The 14,289-nt window shown below is 42.6% G+C and overlaps 1 long non-coding RNA gene across 2 annotated transcripts; it reads right to left on the bottom strand.

Moving 5' to 3' along the window:
• Nucleotides 1-2,585: 2,585 nt before the first annotated feature.
• On the bottom strand, nucleotides 2,586-13,538 carry LOC109286537 (uncharacterized). Of its 2 annotated transcripts, XR_009456107.1 has the most exons (4): nucleotides 13,269-13,538; nucleotides 9,234-9,299; nucleotides 5,778-5,891; nucleotides 2,586-3,033 (listed from the first exon to the last, which is right to left on the bottom strand). It is a non-coding gene; the product is annotated as an uncharacterized LOC109286537 (long non-coding RNA). The 2 variants fall into 2 exon arrangements; XR_002094608.2 differs by having other exon boundaries at nucleotides 2,586-5,891.
• Between the last annotated feature and the right edge of the window lie 751 nt (nucleotides 13,539-14,289).

Here is a 14,289-nt window from a genome sequence, read left to right as displayed (position 1 = left end):
GAACAGGGTGTGGGGTCCAGGGCAAATGAGCCTGTGTGGGGTCCTGCCCCCTGGGTGCAAGGAAGCTGGCGATGGATTTGGTGGTGACGTGGCGAGGAGGTGCTGAGCAGCTGGACATGAAGCCAGCGGCACTGTGGAGTCACCCCAGCCACTCTGCCTGGCTCCGCGGGGCCCCCCAAAGCGTGGGGCTGGGGGCGGTTGCCCCGATTCACCGCCCTCTAGGGATGGCCCTGCCTGCGTGGTAGACAAGGATTCCACCACCGAACCAACCACGGGGGACTCCGGGGGACATGTATTTCTGTAGTAAAGGTTGCATTCTGGGGAATGCAAAAAACTGTTTTGCAGAATGACAGCAAGCATGAGAGAAGCTGGCATCTACTTGCTATCTGAGCTGGTCTTTTGAGAGCACAAAGTAGTGATGGATGTGTTCAGGGACATATATAAAATAAAAGGCCAGATTCTAGCTTGGAGTGAATTTTATGGGGCCACAATAAATAACTTGCATATCAGAATGAGTGGGTTATAGGCAAGATGAGGCATACCAAATGGCTACATCTGAAGATGATCAGGGAAATGTTAACCAGGAAAGAGAAGGCGGGAGATGGGAATGTATGAAGTGATACCAGGGTGTCAGGGCTGTACTGATTGCATGACCGTAGCAACCATTGGAAGTGAGGGCATATTGTTCCTAGGAAATTTTCATGTTGGTGGACATTTTCTGTTTTTTGAAGACAACCACAAACTTGGATGTTTGAAAACAGCTGTTTTTAATTAAAACAGCCATGGCTGAATTTTCAAAAAAATTGCAATTTTTACTGAAAAATTTTTAAAATATATTTTGGGGTTCAGTTCTTTCACAGGAATTTCATGGAAATGTAAACAGGAGGTTTTACAAAATTGCCTAAAAAAACTGTTTCAACCAGTTTTGCCAGTAAAATTGAGTCAAAAAGACAGAATTATGAGACATCTGTTAACCAACACCTTGAATATTTTTCTCATTTTGCCTGTATGCATATCCCCTTCCCTTGAATATTCATCTGCTTTCTCAGTTCCTGCCATGAAGAGTTTACAATTTAAACAATATCTTCCTATTCATTTGTCCAACACCTGGCATGTTGTGAGCACTAATGCAGTGGGAATAATATATAATAGTCATCTCAATGAGCACAAGTTAAAACTCAGGAGAAAAAGCTTTTGTAACTGAGACACAAAATTCAAGACAAACCTCACTGCAGCATGAGGTCTCCATCATGGCCCATGAAAGTAAATGCCAAATGGCTGTATTGTAACATGTAAGATCTCTAAATCATATCAGACTATGCAGTTGCCAAATGCAATGATCCAAAAAAGCCTCATCTCCATCTGAAAGTGATGTGCAAAGTTTTATTTGAGTTAGCTCCTGCCAAGAATAGCACAGAGCAGCCTGTGAGCAACATCTGTTCGCATAGAATGGAAGCAAAAACATCTGGCAGCATTAGAGCTCACCTCTGTCTAGCTCTGCCCATGCTAACCCTCTAGAAAGGCGGAAATAACATGGCTCACAGAATAGCACTTTATTGGCTAGGAATGAAGGTGGGACATGGAACTTATATGTGTGCACATTGTTTTCCATGGTCAAGCTCATGGCTCATTTTCTTCTCTTCTGTGGAGCCTAACGCAAGGAAGTCTTACACACAATGCTGAAATTCAGTAGGATCCCATTTGGGGTTTCATTACCTGTTGTTAATATGCACCATGTATTTAGTTCTTCTTCAAGCCTGTATCATGGATCCCTACCCAAATCCTTTTTGCCCTTTGCTAGCATTCACGGTCACCCTTGCATTGAGGTTACCCTGTACTAGTTCTCTTTAACTCTAGACTCAGCTGCAAGCTCTTGCAGAATTCAAAAGTACCTTCAATAGCGACATCCATTAGAATATTTGTGAGTACCACCAAGTGGTAGTATTTTAAGATCTCCTTCATGCCTCTCTGACCAAAGGACAGGAAGTTACATATCATGTTTTTAGTAGTCACATGCTTGCCCCCAATCATGTGCACTCTGAGATTTCAGTCCCATGATTCAGAAGACAGACTAGGGAGAATAGGTGGAATACAAAAAGTGAGCCAGAGAGAAAGGTTACAGCAGATGGAAGACACCAGACATCTACTCTGTGGTGACACAGAAGTAACCAAAAGCATCAAAGGATTTTGTGACCAGTGTTGTGCCCTTGGACATGGCAGCTGATAGGGTACAACTGAGGTTATGGAAGGAAAGATTATGCACGACCAGAGGCCCCAAAATGGACCTGGAACCCCAGAAGGACCTTCACAGAGGGGCTGATTCAGACTGGTCAACATGGCAATGCCTGAACCGCTGGTGATCTTCAAAAAACTGGACGATCAAAAACAAATACGATCAAATGGAGCTACTCTAATGACATGTATATATGTGAGTGCGGTGAAGTGCAGACCATGGAGCACCTGCTTGTTTGCCGACCCCTTGGGGTAACTTGTATGAAGCAGGACCTTGCTGTAACAACAGAAAGAGCCATCACTTGTGCGTGATTCTGGAAAGACCATCTAGTTTATGACAAGGACATGAAAAGGAGAAGGTGGGATACAGTCCAAACTCCTTTACAAGGGACAGTTTATCATATTACAGAGGGCCATGACAGTTGTGAAAGCTTTTTTTTCTTCTTCTGCTAAAACAGGGTTTTAGCAAAGGACGGAGGAGGAACTGGAGATCTCCTGGTGTTGCAGACAGAGTTATCAGTTAACAAGGACAAATGAGTCTGAGGTGTTTTAAATTTGTCTGATTGTCTAATTCCAGAAGAAAACGGATGACAACCATCCTAGAATCAGTGTTCGGAAATACACAACAAAGGGAAAAAGCTTTATTAACACTGGAAATGTACTCTTAGCTTGGATTTTCTTTTCAACACCCAGCTTGTTCATCTCACAGCTCAATGAACTGTTAACATCACATATTTCTTCTCTTCCAGCAGTGAGTCCAGTTACTTCGGTTTTCGTTAACTGCAGACAGATGAGATTCGGCTTTCCCAGGGAGAGAAGGAAGGGGAGACAAGGGAAGGGGGGAAAAACAAAACTACAGCAACAGAAAAACAAATATGAAGAGATTAGGTCTGGGCAGATAGCTAATAGCTTCAGTGGGCTGCAGTTTGGCTGTTTTAAGCCATTATTGAGCTGAATGCTGCAGGCTCTCTACTCTCAGTATGAAACACAAATCTGAGATGCTGTCTTAGCAGGTCTTTTAAACTGGGCCAGTTCTTAAGCATTTAGGAAGGATGCAGAGGTATGGTATATACAATGGAATAGGGGAATATTAGTATATCCTTCCTGTTCCAAACCAGATGTGCTAACTTTTTCAATAATGGCCTTGTCTAGTTTGTTCTTCCAGAGACCAGACTCTAACAAGCACAAACACAAACACGAGCACGAGCACGAGCACATGCACATCACATGCCCACTCACACGCACACGCACAAGCAGCATTTCCTATCCAGCTGCCCTTGATAAATCTAATGTAGAAACACAGTACTGTAGATTTTCCAAACAAATATCAGGACTACCATGTCAACTCAGAGATAGTACCCCATGACTGGAAAAGAGTAAATGACTTTATTTGTAGGTAATGTTTTAGAAAAGATAATGAAGGAAAGAACAGTTACATGTAGGGAAGAAGATGAAAGAAGTCTAAAAAGAGATAAATGGTGGAAGAACAGAAATCAACAGTGTATCTGCTTCCATTCAATTTTATTTTGCATTTAATGTCTCTACATTTTCAAGGGGTTCCTAATTACATGTGTTATATCAGTAGGGATCTGGGACATGGAGAAAATTAAATGACTTATCTAAAGAACCTATGGAAGAGCAAGAAAGAAGCCATGCCCCTACAGATCAGTCCTACACCTCTTCGACAAGACCATCCTTCATGGCAATTTTTTAGGGAGTCGAAGCTCAGTGTAACCCTAATGAAGCTGATTTATGCCATTGTGGGTCTTGCCCCTTGGCCCATTTCCACCGGCAAACCCCGGAAAAGAATCCACAGAAGCAAGAAAGAGGGGAAAGTGTCTGTGTTAAACCCTCCTTGTAACTGTAAAGATTTTTCTATAAAAATGTATTCCAATTTCGATGATAAAATGCAAAAAAATGCAAAAAAAATGCTCAGCAAATGTCAACATATGGTAAAAAGACAAGGCTTCTTCTGACTTGCCTTTTCTCTAATGAGTGAAAAGAGCTATCCTTGAGTTCACCTTGAGGGGTTTCACAGTTTAAGTCAGCCTCAGGCTCTAATCCTCTCTTCCTCTCTCTTAACTCTTCCTGATTTCCCGTCAAAATTTGTTCTTGTCCTTCTGAATCGGCTGTGTAACGTATTTGAAAATAAGAAAAAAGCTTTCACTTTAAAAGGATAACTTCAGTCACAACCGCTTAAACTTGATTCACATTCCCAATTGTGATGGCCTTTCCCCACCCTCCTGCTACAAACCAGCCTCATAATTTGTATTTCGGTGAGTTAGGAAAGAGGCCTCTAATATTTTGTCTTTGACCAGTGGTTGGAAATTAAATGCTATGAACGTCGCTCTACTCTGTGGTGGCTTTTGACTCTTGTTTCGTGCAGAATAGAAGATTCAGCTTATGTGGGGATTTTGAAATATAATATTTCCCCCTTAAACATTGGTTGCTCCTGCATTTCCTGCAGGAAGAGAGAGAGGAAAGAGAGACAGACTTAGCATTCAGTAACTAAAAGCTGAAATCTAATGAATTTCTTTTCCTCCTGGGGCTTATGGTGCAGCTCAACATTTGTGATTAAGGACAAAAGAGCTATCATCACATGTGATGCTACTGCCATCCACACTGTCCTCCTAGAACAGAAGAGTGCTCTACATGCCTGAGGATAATCAAGAGAATAACACTACCAGCAGGCGAGGGTTTGGAGACACCCTCTTACTTGGCTACATGCAGTCAGGTTTTAGTAAAGATGGCTTGATAAAAATCTACCTAGCATATCAAGGCTCATTGGGTTTTGCAAAGCACCTACCTCTGTAATCACCATTTACTAAATTAAAACAGGGGAAAATGAGACACTTCATCTCCGTGTCATATAATGAACTTTTTTTGCATAAACCAGAGAGGGTGATTACAGTTAGATATAATTATTATTACAAAGCTCAGTAAAAACTCTGCTTAAAAGTAATTCAAGCCATCAAATATATCAGTGTAGTTAAAATGAAATGAGGCCACCTATTCTGAACATTTTCATCCCATCAACCGAACCCAACAACTTGATTCTTACCCAAATAAAATCCTGTGGAATAATATCCAAGGTACACTGATCTAATATAATCCCAATTACTGATTCAGAACAGAGCGATCAGTCCACTCATTTCACCCATTGTAGTTTAATTTAGTAATCCATCACCTGCAGTCCACTCCATGTACATAATCTAGTGTGTCTGAGAAAGATCTATCACCCATCAAGGCAAGCATGATGACAAATAACAGAAAGCACGCAGTGGCACAAATTGCTTCTACCATACACCAAGTGCTTTATAAAACAAAACAAGCATGGCACAAGATGCCTGGCTGTGTCAACTGTAGGTCCCTGTCATTAGGAAAAAGAAAATCTTCCACTGTGGGAGATGGGGATGCCATAGAGAATATTTCTCCTGAAGCAGTGGCTCTTAATCTGACCTACAGGCAACACTACAGAGAAAGCAGCATGCTGCAAGTGGTGCAGCCATACTTAACTCTCCCCATTGATGTGAAGAAACAGGTACCTTTAGAAACCAAAATTCCTTGCATCCATCAGCAGCACTGGAAAATCTCTTAGGCAATATGTTGCCTGAAAGCAACTGGTTGGAGATCATGGGTCAAGAGAGATGAGACTGCTTCTGCAACGAAAGCCAACAGCTTTTTAAAACTTTTTGGGGGGGGGAAGAGTGGGGGAAGACTTTAAAGCCACAAAGAGCAGCGAGGTGTCCCATTCCTATTGCAAATTGGTGGAAACTGCATTCATCACTCTCATTCGTGCATTTTAAAACGCCTCTCCTATGTACAACCAATGTTACAAATCAGAGCTACAACCAGACTGAAAGGGTCTGCAGGAGTTACAGTCACATCACAGGTTGGTTCTCTCCTTGCCCTGCAGAAGTGTCTTTCCTTTAAATCTGTAATTAATAATGTTATGTGCTAATAAAAGATCAAGAGTGTGGCAGCTGGATTCCAGCCTCTAATCCACTCATCAGTTATTGATGCTGCTGCTGTTTCGACTAGTATTCCATCTGCTTCTGTACTGTTTGTTCCTTGCTGCATCGCTGGAGATATTCAAGGCTAGACTCTAAGATATCCTCCAGGGGGTTAGGAATAATGGAACGAGGCCTCTTGCAATGGAAAGAGAGAGCACAGGCTGTATCTAAGGTTCTTTTCCCATACTAAAATATTAGAATCACTGTTCCATCTAGATACCATCTCGGTCGGACACTCCAGACCCATTAAAAATACAGGGAAGTCAAGGGAGTTGTGACCTCCCCCGACACCTGTTTGCTATCATCACGGTGATCATATCTGGACCTACTATAACTCTCTTTCTATCCCAGATATTTTACCAACTAGTTTCCCTGGAAGCACCCTTCAGTTTTCTGTTTGCTCATGCAGAGAATCAGCCATTTTTTTGTGCTCTCATTAATGATGTTTTATGCCAAGGTCAAAGAAACTTACGGCTTCTGGCCTTTGTGGGTAGAATGGCTCAGGCTTATCACTGCAAATTGTTGTGAATTAGGATGATGCTAATGCTAATTGTCTCTTCCCAGCTTCACTGGTTCTTTAATAATTACCCTCTTCTTTGGTCATTCTTCTTTGCACCTCTGAGGAAATTACTCCTAGCTCTTATCAATGTCCTCCCACCCAAAGAATTCAAAGTATGTGAAGACCATTAATCAAATAATTTTCAAAGCTCTCCTAAGTGAGTTAGTTACATTTTACAGACAGGCAAACAGAGCTGACTTAGGTGATAGATGATGCATTCATCCATTGCCTTTGGTTTGGGGTCTTTCTAAGCCATGACTGGACTGAGGCCCCACAGCTGTGACTGGAAACTGTTGGTGTTGAACATCTCTGAAAATTAGACCTCAGGAGTTTAAAATTAGATCGCTCAAATACAGGAATTCAAAGTTAGAATCACCTTAAATATGTGGGTATAAAAGAGACTTGCTCAAAGTTATCCAACAGCTGAGCAGGAATAAAATATATGAGGGTAGAGTTTAATTTCAGTTATTTGGCAACCTAAGTACAATCCTGTTATATCCTGTCCAAATCCTTAAAAAATTGTTAATGCATTTGCTTTTGTAACATGTCATCATCTTAACCTTAATACTAAGTCTCAAAAATCAGCAAGGAGAAGGCAGACTCACCTAGAGTCTGCCTTCTCACTTCTGCATTAACTGTTTTTCAGGGACACAAGCGGGGAGAATTGCATCGTTCTTTGGATCTAATGTCCACTAATGGGTGGAATAGGACCTGGCTGTAAGAGTCTTTGCTTCTAGCTCTCTTGAGCTACTAAGCTATGGTGCTTTTCAGGTTGTATTTAAAGTAGGTGTCGAGGTTGTTATACACCAGTAAGAGAGAGAGGCCAGGAATAAGCCATCAGTGAGTCTGTCATGCCTCCAACATATCATACTGTCTCAAAGTGGATGTCATTAAAGTACAACAAAGAAGGTGGTTTGCATAGGAATGGCTGATGAGCGGACTGAGCATGGTGTATAGAGGGTCAAGGTAGGACTTAAGAAATGCATTGGCACTTACTGTGGTGCCCATTTAATCCGTCTAGTCTAATTTAGATAATGATATCACATTTGCATGATGAATGTGCATAACTATATACACACATGCAACTGTATGCATCACAAGGGCCAGCTCTTAAAATCTTGGGGGTGATTTGCCTCTTCTTTGTACAGCAATCTGAGTCACAGATTTCTGGGGAGTTACTCATGTTTTGCACCACTGTGAGAGGAGAACAAGGTGTTTAGCTTTCCCTAGACACCAGGAATTTGCTTGTCTTTGTTGGACATTGGGAACTTGCTCATCTCAGGTCCCCAACATTTGGCCTAATATCAGTTTGCTAACCAGAGGAATACATTTTGGCTTCAAAAAGTCACTCCTTTGAGCAGCAAAGTGTCTACAATTTTGTGTTCTGAGTACATTTAGGTTTGATTTTAAAAATTCTTCCAAGCGATTAAAATCCATTGTGGGCTAATCAAGCAAGAAATTTAAACATAAAAGTTTGCTAAAATGTCTCCTTAAAGTACAGCAAATGCATATTTCAATTTTATTGCTCTAAGATATATACGTCTGTTTTTAAATACAATGAGCCAGAGCCTCTGTTGGTATAGTTCCATTGTTTTTGAGGTACACTCGTTGAGAATCTGGCTCTGTGTTTTATGATCTGTATTTTATTTATAATTCTACTCAGCACAAATCTTCGGGTGGGTGAAATGCGTGGTAGATGGCTTAATACATCCCATGAACTACCTAGGGGAGGTTTCAAAATCCTTTGGGTGTGACATTATGTTAGGATTACATTTATGTTTGGAAAGATAAATGAATACTTTACACGGACTTCAGAAAGTAGGGGCCTTGACTTTGGAGACACTTAACCTACCAGAATTCCTATCAGTCCTATAGACGCCAAATAAACTTTGCAATGAGTTGTAGTATACACTGTATATGCTTTCCATAAGATAGCCTCCATTACAGTGCATGCAAGAAAGACAACACCACATCCAAGACTGCAAACAATACAGGCTCTACTGTGTACAATACTACTTCTTTTCAGTGGTACAATCAGCAATGCCAATAGCTATATTTATATGGGGAAACATTATACCACTCATGAAACAGGAGAAAAAAAGTTTGCTGCATTTATGACTAGTGGAGAAATTCTCATTCTGCAAAAAAGCAAACTGCCATCTTTAAGTCCTCTTCCTTGTAGGTCTTGATCTGAAGGGGAAAAAACAATTGGAAAGGCCCGTATGTGTACCCTCAGGTAGGTATCTATTTTAGTATGGAGCAACAATGTATTTGGCGGAAGAACCTGTTAAAATGAAGTACAGCAATTGCTCAGGTTTTAGTGGCATGCTGGGGATTGTTGTGTTTGAGACCAGGGCACAGGCAAGCCATTCTCTGGAGCACTGTTAGGCCATCCACTGGAAGTACTCACTGCCACATAGTCTATTTACCTGTCAAAGATTTAGAGGTCTTCAAGTGCCAGCAGGGGGACTACAAGCCTTGCATATTTTTTTCTGCTGTCAAAAAGGAGAGAGAGACAGGACAAGTTGAGCTTTAAGTGCAACTTTTCACAAAATTTGGATTTTGTTTCTGTTTTTTATTGCTGAACATTTTCATATAAAGTCCTTATCCATCAAAATACTTTGAGCTTATGCTTAACTTTCAGCATATGCATAGTCTTCTTGATTTCAATGGGACTGCTATATTGAAGGGAGACTGGCATTGAATGTTTTACTGGATTGAAGCCTTCTCTCTGAGCCCTGTCACATGTTATGCTTAGCATGTCTTAAATGCATTTAAAATGCAAGCGGCCGTGCATTCAAGAAGTCAAACATGTGTTAAGTGCGCTTGTATTATGGCAGAGTAGGACTTGCCGCATGAGGAATATCTCCAAATCGTATTGAGTAACACATGCTCACCTCTCATCAGAGAATATGAACAGTTTACAGTCCTCTCCCAGCTGTGACATCAGCCAGGGACCCCTGTGCTGTAGCATGTCTCTGGGTAGGGTGAGGAAAGCCACACATGTCAAGTGGAGGGATCCTGGATCCTTCCCTTGAAGATCTTTCACTCTGGGATCAAAGTGAAAGCTGCGTGTCTGTGGCCTCCAAAGTCTCAAGGTTGGGACTGACAATCAGCTGATGGGGCCGGTTCAGGACCAACAATCAGTGCACTGTGCATGTTTGAGATCATAGTAAACTGCTCAGAACATAGTCTGATTTTAATACCATACAGATTTACCTAACTACTAAGAGTCCCACACAACAAGGCGCTTTGTGGTTTTTTTCACCAAAACTTGTGTACTTTTTCCATAGACCTGCTACTGTGAGCAACACACAACCTTACAAACTATTGGAAGCTAGCACCACATCCCAGAACAAGTTTCACTGCGAGGCCTTCTTGGCAAACAGAAAGAGCTTACAGATTGCAAACCCCTCCTTTTCCTTTGGCATAGAAATGCTACCAAGCGTGACAGGGCAAAGCCTTTCTTAATATCGACTTCCCTGAATTTGGTTTCACCAGGGCAACAAGTAGTTGAGTCAATGGAGAAAGGGCACGGTGACAATTGGAGGTGGATTATAGCTGCCAGCAGACAGTGCTTTACTTCTCAACAGACAAGCTGCCCCTATTAAAAACTAATGTTAGAAAACCACCCTTTTTTTCTCTTAGCCTCTATTGGTATTCAGCGCCTGGGACAGTAAATGTAAGGATTCCAGTGGCTGCTGGGGATGAACTTCCTACTGGCTTGGTCAGTATGAAGGCAGCGTGCTAATCACTTACAAGTTGTGCGCAATCCAATGTGTTCATTTAAATGGGATTCGCTGTCCTCTCTGTTCAAGTAGTTTGCATCTCAGGCTATCTCCCTGATAATCCTTTTTAGATTAGTGTCAGAGCCACAGATGAAATCCTTGCTCATTCTCTTGCCATGTTTACCAGGCTGATTTCCAACACTGTTTCATATGGATTAGGCAGAGCAACTTAGTGCTCATATGTTTTTCAGTGCATCTCAGTACCTCATGAAATTACATTATAGATTCATTGTATAAATAGAAGACTGAACACAATTATAGTCCAAAAGCCCCAAAGCAAAGGACTAGAATCCGAAAGTAGATGTGACCAAACTTTGCTGTGTGCAAACATCTCATAATAAATTGGTCACACATTTGTTTATTTAATCTCTGTTTTCTAAATTTTCTATTTTGTAGAGAAAAATAACCTTTCTTCACACTTCAGCAGAAAGACAAAAAGGAGGCAGGTGTGCGCTTCCAGAATTGCCAGGTCAAATCAAGGATATTAGTGATACAACCCAACCAGGTAGTAGCAACTGCATAAAAGTGGATTAAAGTGAAACCTCCGCTGATATCCAAGGTCATAGCATTTTAACATTGGTTATTATCACCAGTTCAGTCTCCAGTGAGGTGTTCCTAACTGGTTTCGATGCTAGAAGGCACTGGGACAAGGTTACTTATCAAGGTCATTGTGATTGCCATTGTCATTGTGATCAGCAAAGTGGTTTTGTAATTGCGATGAATAATTGGGGTTTGCACTGTTCTTGGACACAAGAGGTCACGTTGTTGATGTGGCATTGGATTTTATGTTAATGCTGGATCACATTGACAGACCCATATATTTAAAAAGCTAATTGATACTTGAGATTTCATTGCTGAAGAACATTGGTCTTACAGTTGCCGCTTGAAAACGAGGCCTTTCCCATTGATGGATATAGCTCCCTGAGTAGAGATTAGCAGAGACAGCTATCATTGGGCCTGTAGGTGAATGGATTACCCTTGATTTAATAAGAAGTAACAGGCCATTATTTCTAAAGCTACAGGATGGAAAATGACATCTGGATTCTGGATGTAAACATTATTCATCATGTCGGATGCATTGCTATTCCTGCCAGTACACCATGCACTGACTAGACTATATTTCTAGGGCAAATAGATGGTGAGTACAGTATGTATTTATTCAGAATATCTATTGTGTCTTAGCGCTTGTGTTTCTGGAGACGACAATGTGTTGTGCCATATCTTACTCCCATTTAATACTAGTTCTCTTCTTGAAGATGAAGGGCTCGATTCTCAGTTGGTGTAAGTTGGCAGGACCCTGGTTGACTTCAATGTAGTGCTGCTGATCTTCGCCAGCTGTGGATCTGGCTTAGCGTGCTCGTATCACACATTTGCTTTTGCAGAGTCTCAATCAGCACAAATCCCCATCAGGAAACATTTGGATCAAGGGCAAACAAAGCAAGATGAGGACCTAACAGGGATGCTGCTAAGCTGGATTTCACTGTCACAGGCTCTGTGTGCAAGGGCCAGATCCCGGGTCCTAGATGAGTAATGATTTCTCCTGTTTCTTATTTTTGCCTGGGTCGTGGTCCCAGTCACAAAACTCTCTGCTCTGTGGCATGAGAAAGACTAAGGAGGTAAATGTCATAACCCCACAAATGTCCCTTCCCACTAAACACCCTGTGGTAGTAGAAGAGAGTTTGTAGGTTAATATGCTGCATATGTTTGGGTATTTGAATTCCTTTGGGGAATTCTGGAAGGCCTCGGTTTTTGACTGTTCACAATACAGTGCGCTAACTGAGCATAATTCTGACTTTATGCTGTCCTATTTTATTCCTGAGTAAATGCATTGATTTCCACAGGGGCTGCAAGTCTTCAGCACTAGGCCTGTGCAAAGTGGATAGTATTCACTTTGGATTTGGATTCAGCTGATTCAGGGGACAGTGATTTGATTCGGTGATTCGAAACACTGTCCCGATTTGATTTGGCCCAATCTGATTTGGAGATTTGGCAGCAGCTGAATCTCTGAATCAGCCAGGCCAGGCCCATCCCCTGCCCCACTCCCAGCCCAGCAATGACTGCCCGCCTGCCCGAGCTCCCGGCATTTGGGAAAAAAAAGCCCCCACTCAGCAGGTGCTGCCGGGCAGGGGGCAATCCACACTGCATGGGGGGGCTCTGCATGAGCCCCCCCAACTCCACCAGCCCCCACACGGGCCAGCTCTGGCCCTTTAAGAAAAAAAATAAACCTGAAGAAACCCTGAGACTCACTGCTCCTGCCAGTGGGGGGCGATCCTTGCTGCCCTCCGCCATGTTGGGGCGCTACACGAGCCCCCCAAAGCCCCGAGGATGCACCAGGAGCAGTGAGTCCTGGGGCTTTTCTCAGCTTTTTTTTTCTTAAAGGGCTGGAGCCCCGGCAGGCAGGGCAGTCAGGGAGGGGGGCCCGGGGAGCGGGGGGGGGTCGGGGGGCTCATGGCAGCGCCCCCACATGCAGCATGGGGCAGCGGGGATCGTGCCCCCCCCCTCCTGCCCATTAGCACCCGGTGAGCACTGGGGCTTTTTTTTTTAAGTGCCGGGAGCTGGGGCGGGTGGGGGCAGCCATGTGGGGACTGGGGGGCACGGGCAGGGGTTGGGGGATCTGCCAGGGGTCCCCCCATAGTCCCCTCCCCCAACCCCCCCTTCTCCACCCCTAGTACTTACCAGCTCGGAGTGGCTGCAGCTACTGGGGACTGGGGACTACCTGAATCATCACAGCCCTCCGAATCTTTGCTGAAGATTCGGAGAGCTTTGAATCAATTCGGACTTTTTAATTGGTCCCCTGATTCGATTCGGATTCAGAGATTTGGCCACCGAATTGGGCTGAATCTCCTCCAAATCAAATCAGCTCCCGAAGCTTCGCACAGCCCTATTCAGCACCTCTTTAAAGTCAGGCAAGATGTCTCAAGCTGAGCTGCCTGAGAAACATGAGTGAACTTTAGAACTGGTTGATTTTTTTTTTTTTTCCTTTTCTTGAACGCTGACCTTTTACTAAATAACATATTACCACAAGGAGGACGTGCGTGTGCGTGCGTGTGTGTGTGTGTGTGTTCGTTTTCATGAAACATGTAGACAATGGGTGGGGGAGGGAGAGGGGGTTAGTTTTGGCTTTTATTTTCCCTCCCTTCCTCAGTGGTCAAAAGGAAAGAGTGGAAAATGGAAGTGAGAGAATAGTGAAAAGAAGCTAATCTCCCCCCAAACTGAAAAGAAAACACCAAATATTTAAAAAATGAAAACTTTCTGGACTTTTTTTTTCCAAAACTTTCAAAACAACCACCTCAAAAACCCGTTACTTTTTTCTTTTGCAAAACAAAGCAGGATTAAAACAGTATTAACATTTCCCAGTTTTGTTATTGCAGTTTTTCCAACAGGCTCTAAGGGATATTTATGAAACTTAACATGGAATTAAGCCACCCAAGAACATAAATGGTCAGTTAAATCTTTATTTCAAAATTAGTTTCATTTATCTACAACTTAGCATTTCCCAGTTCTAGCTAGAACCAGAATTGAAAAAGGTGCCAGATCCTAGTACCATAAAAGACACATGCTGTTCTTGTGATTCATTGAGCTCAGCATTCATCCTCAGAGAAAGCCCCTGGATCTAATAGGTTTAGGGAAAAGGTTATCCAGCGCAGCACCTAACATCATGAGGCTCTATAGTCCTACCTTCTTGTGCTCTTGGGTC

This window comes from Alligator mississippiensis, chromosome 12 (genome assembly GCF_030867095.1).
Source record: "Alligator mississippiensis isolate rAllMis1 chromosome 12, rAllMis1, whole genome shotgun sequence".
Lineage (NCBI taxonomy): Eukaryota > Metazoa > Chordata > Crocodylia > Alligatoridae > Alligator > Alligator mississippiensis.
Note: the sequence above shows the minus strand (reverse complement) of the source record. Positions and strands in the feature narration are given on the sequence as shown.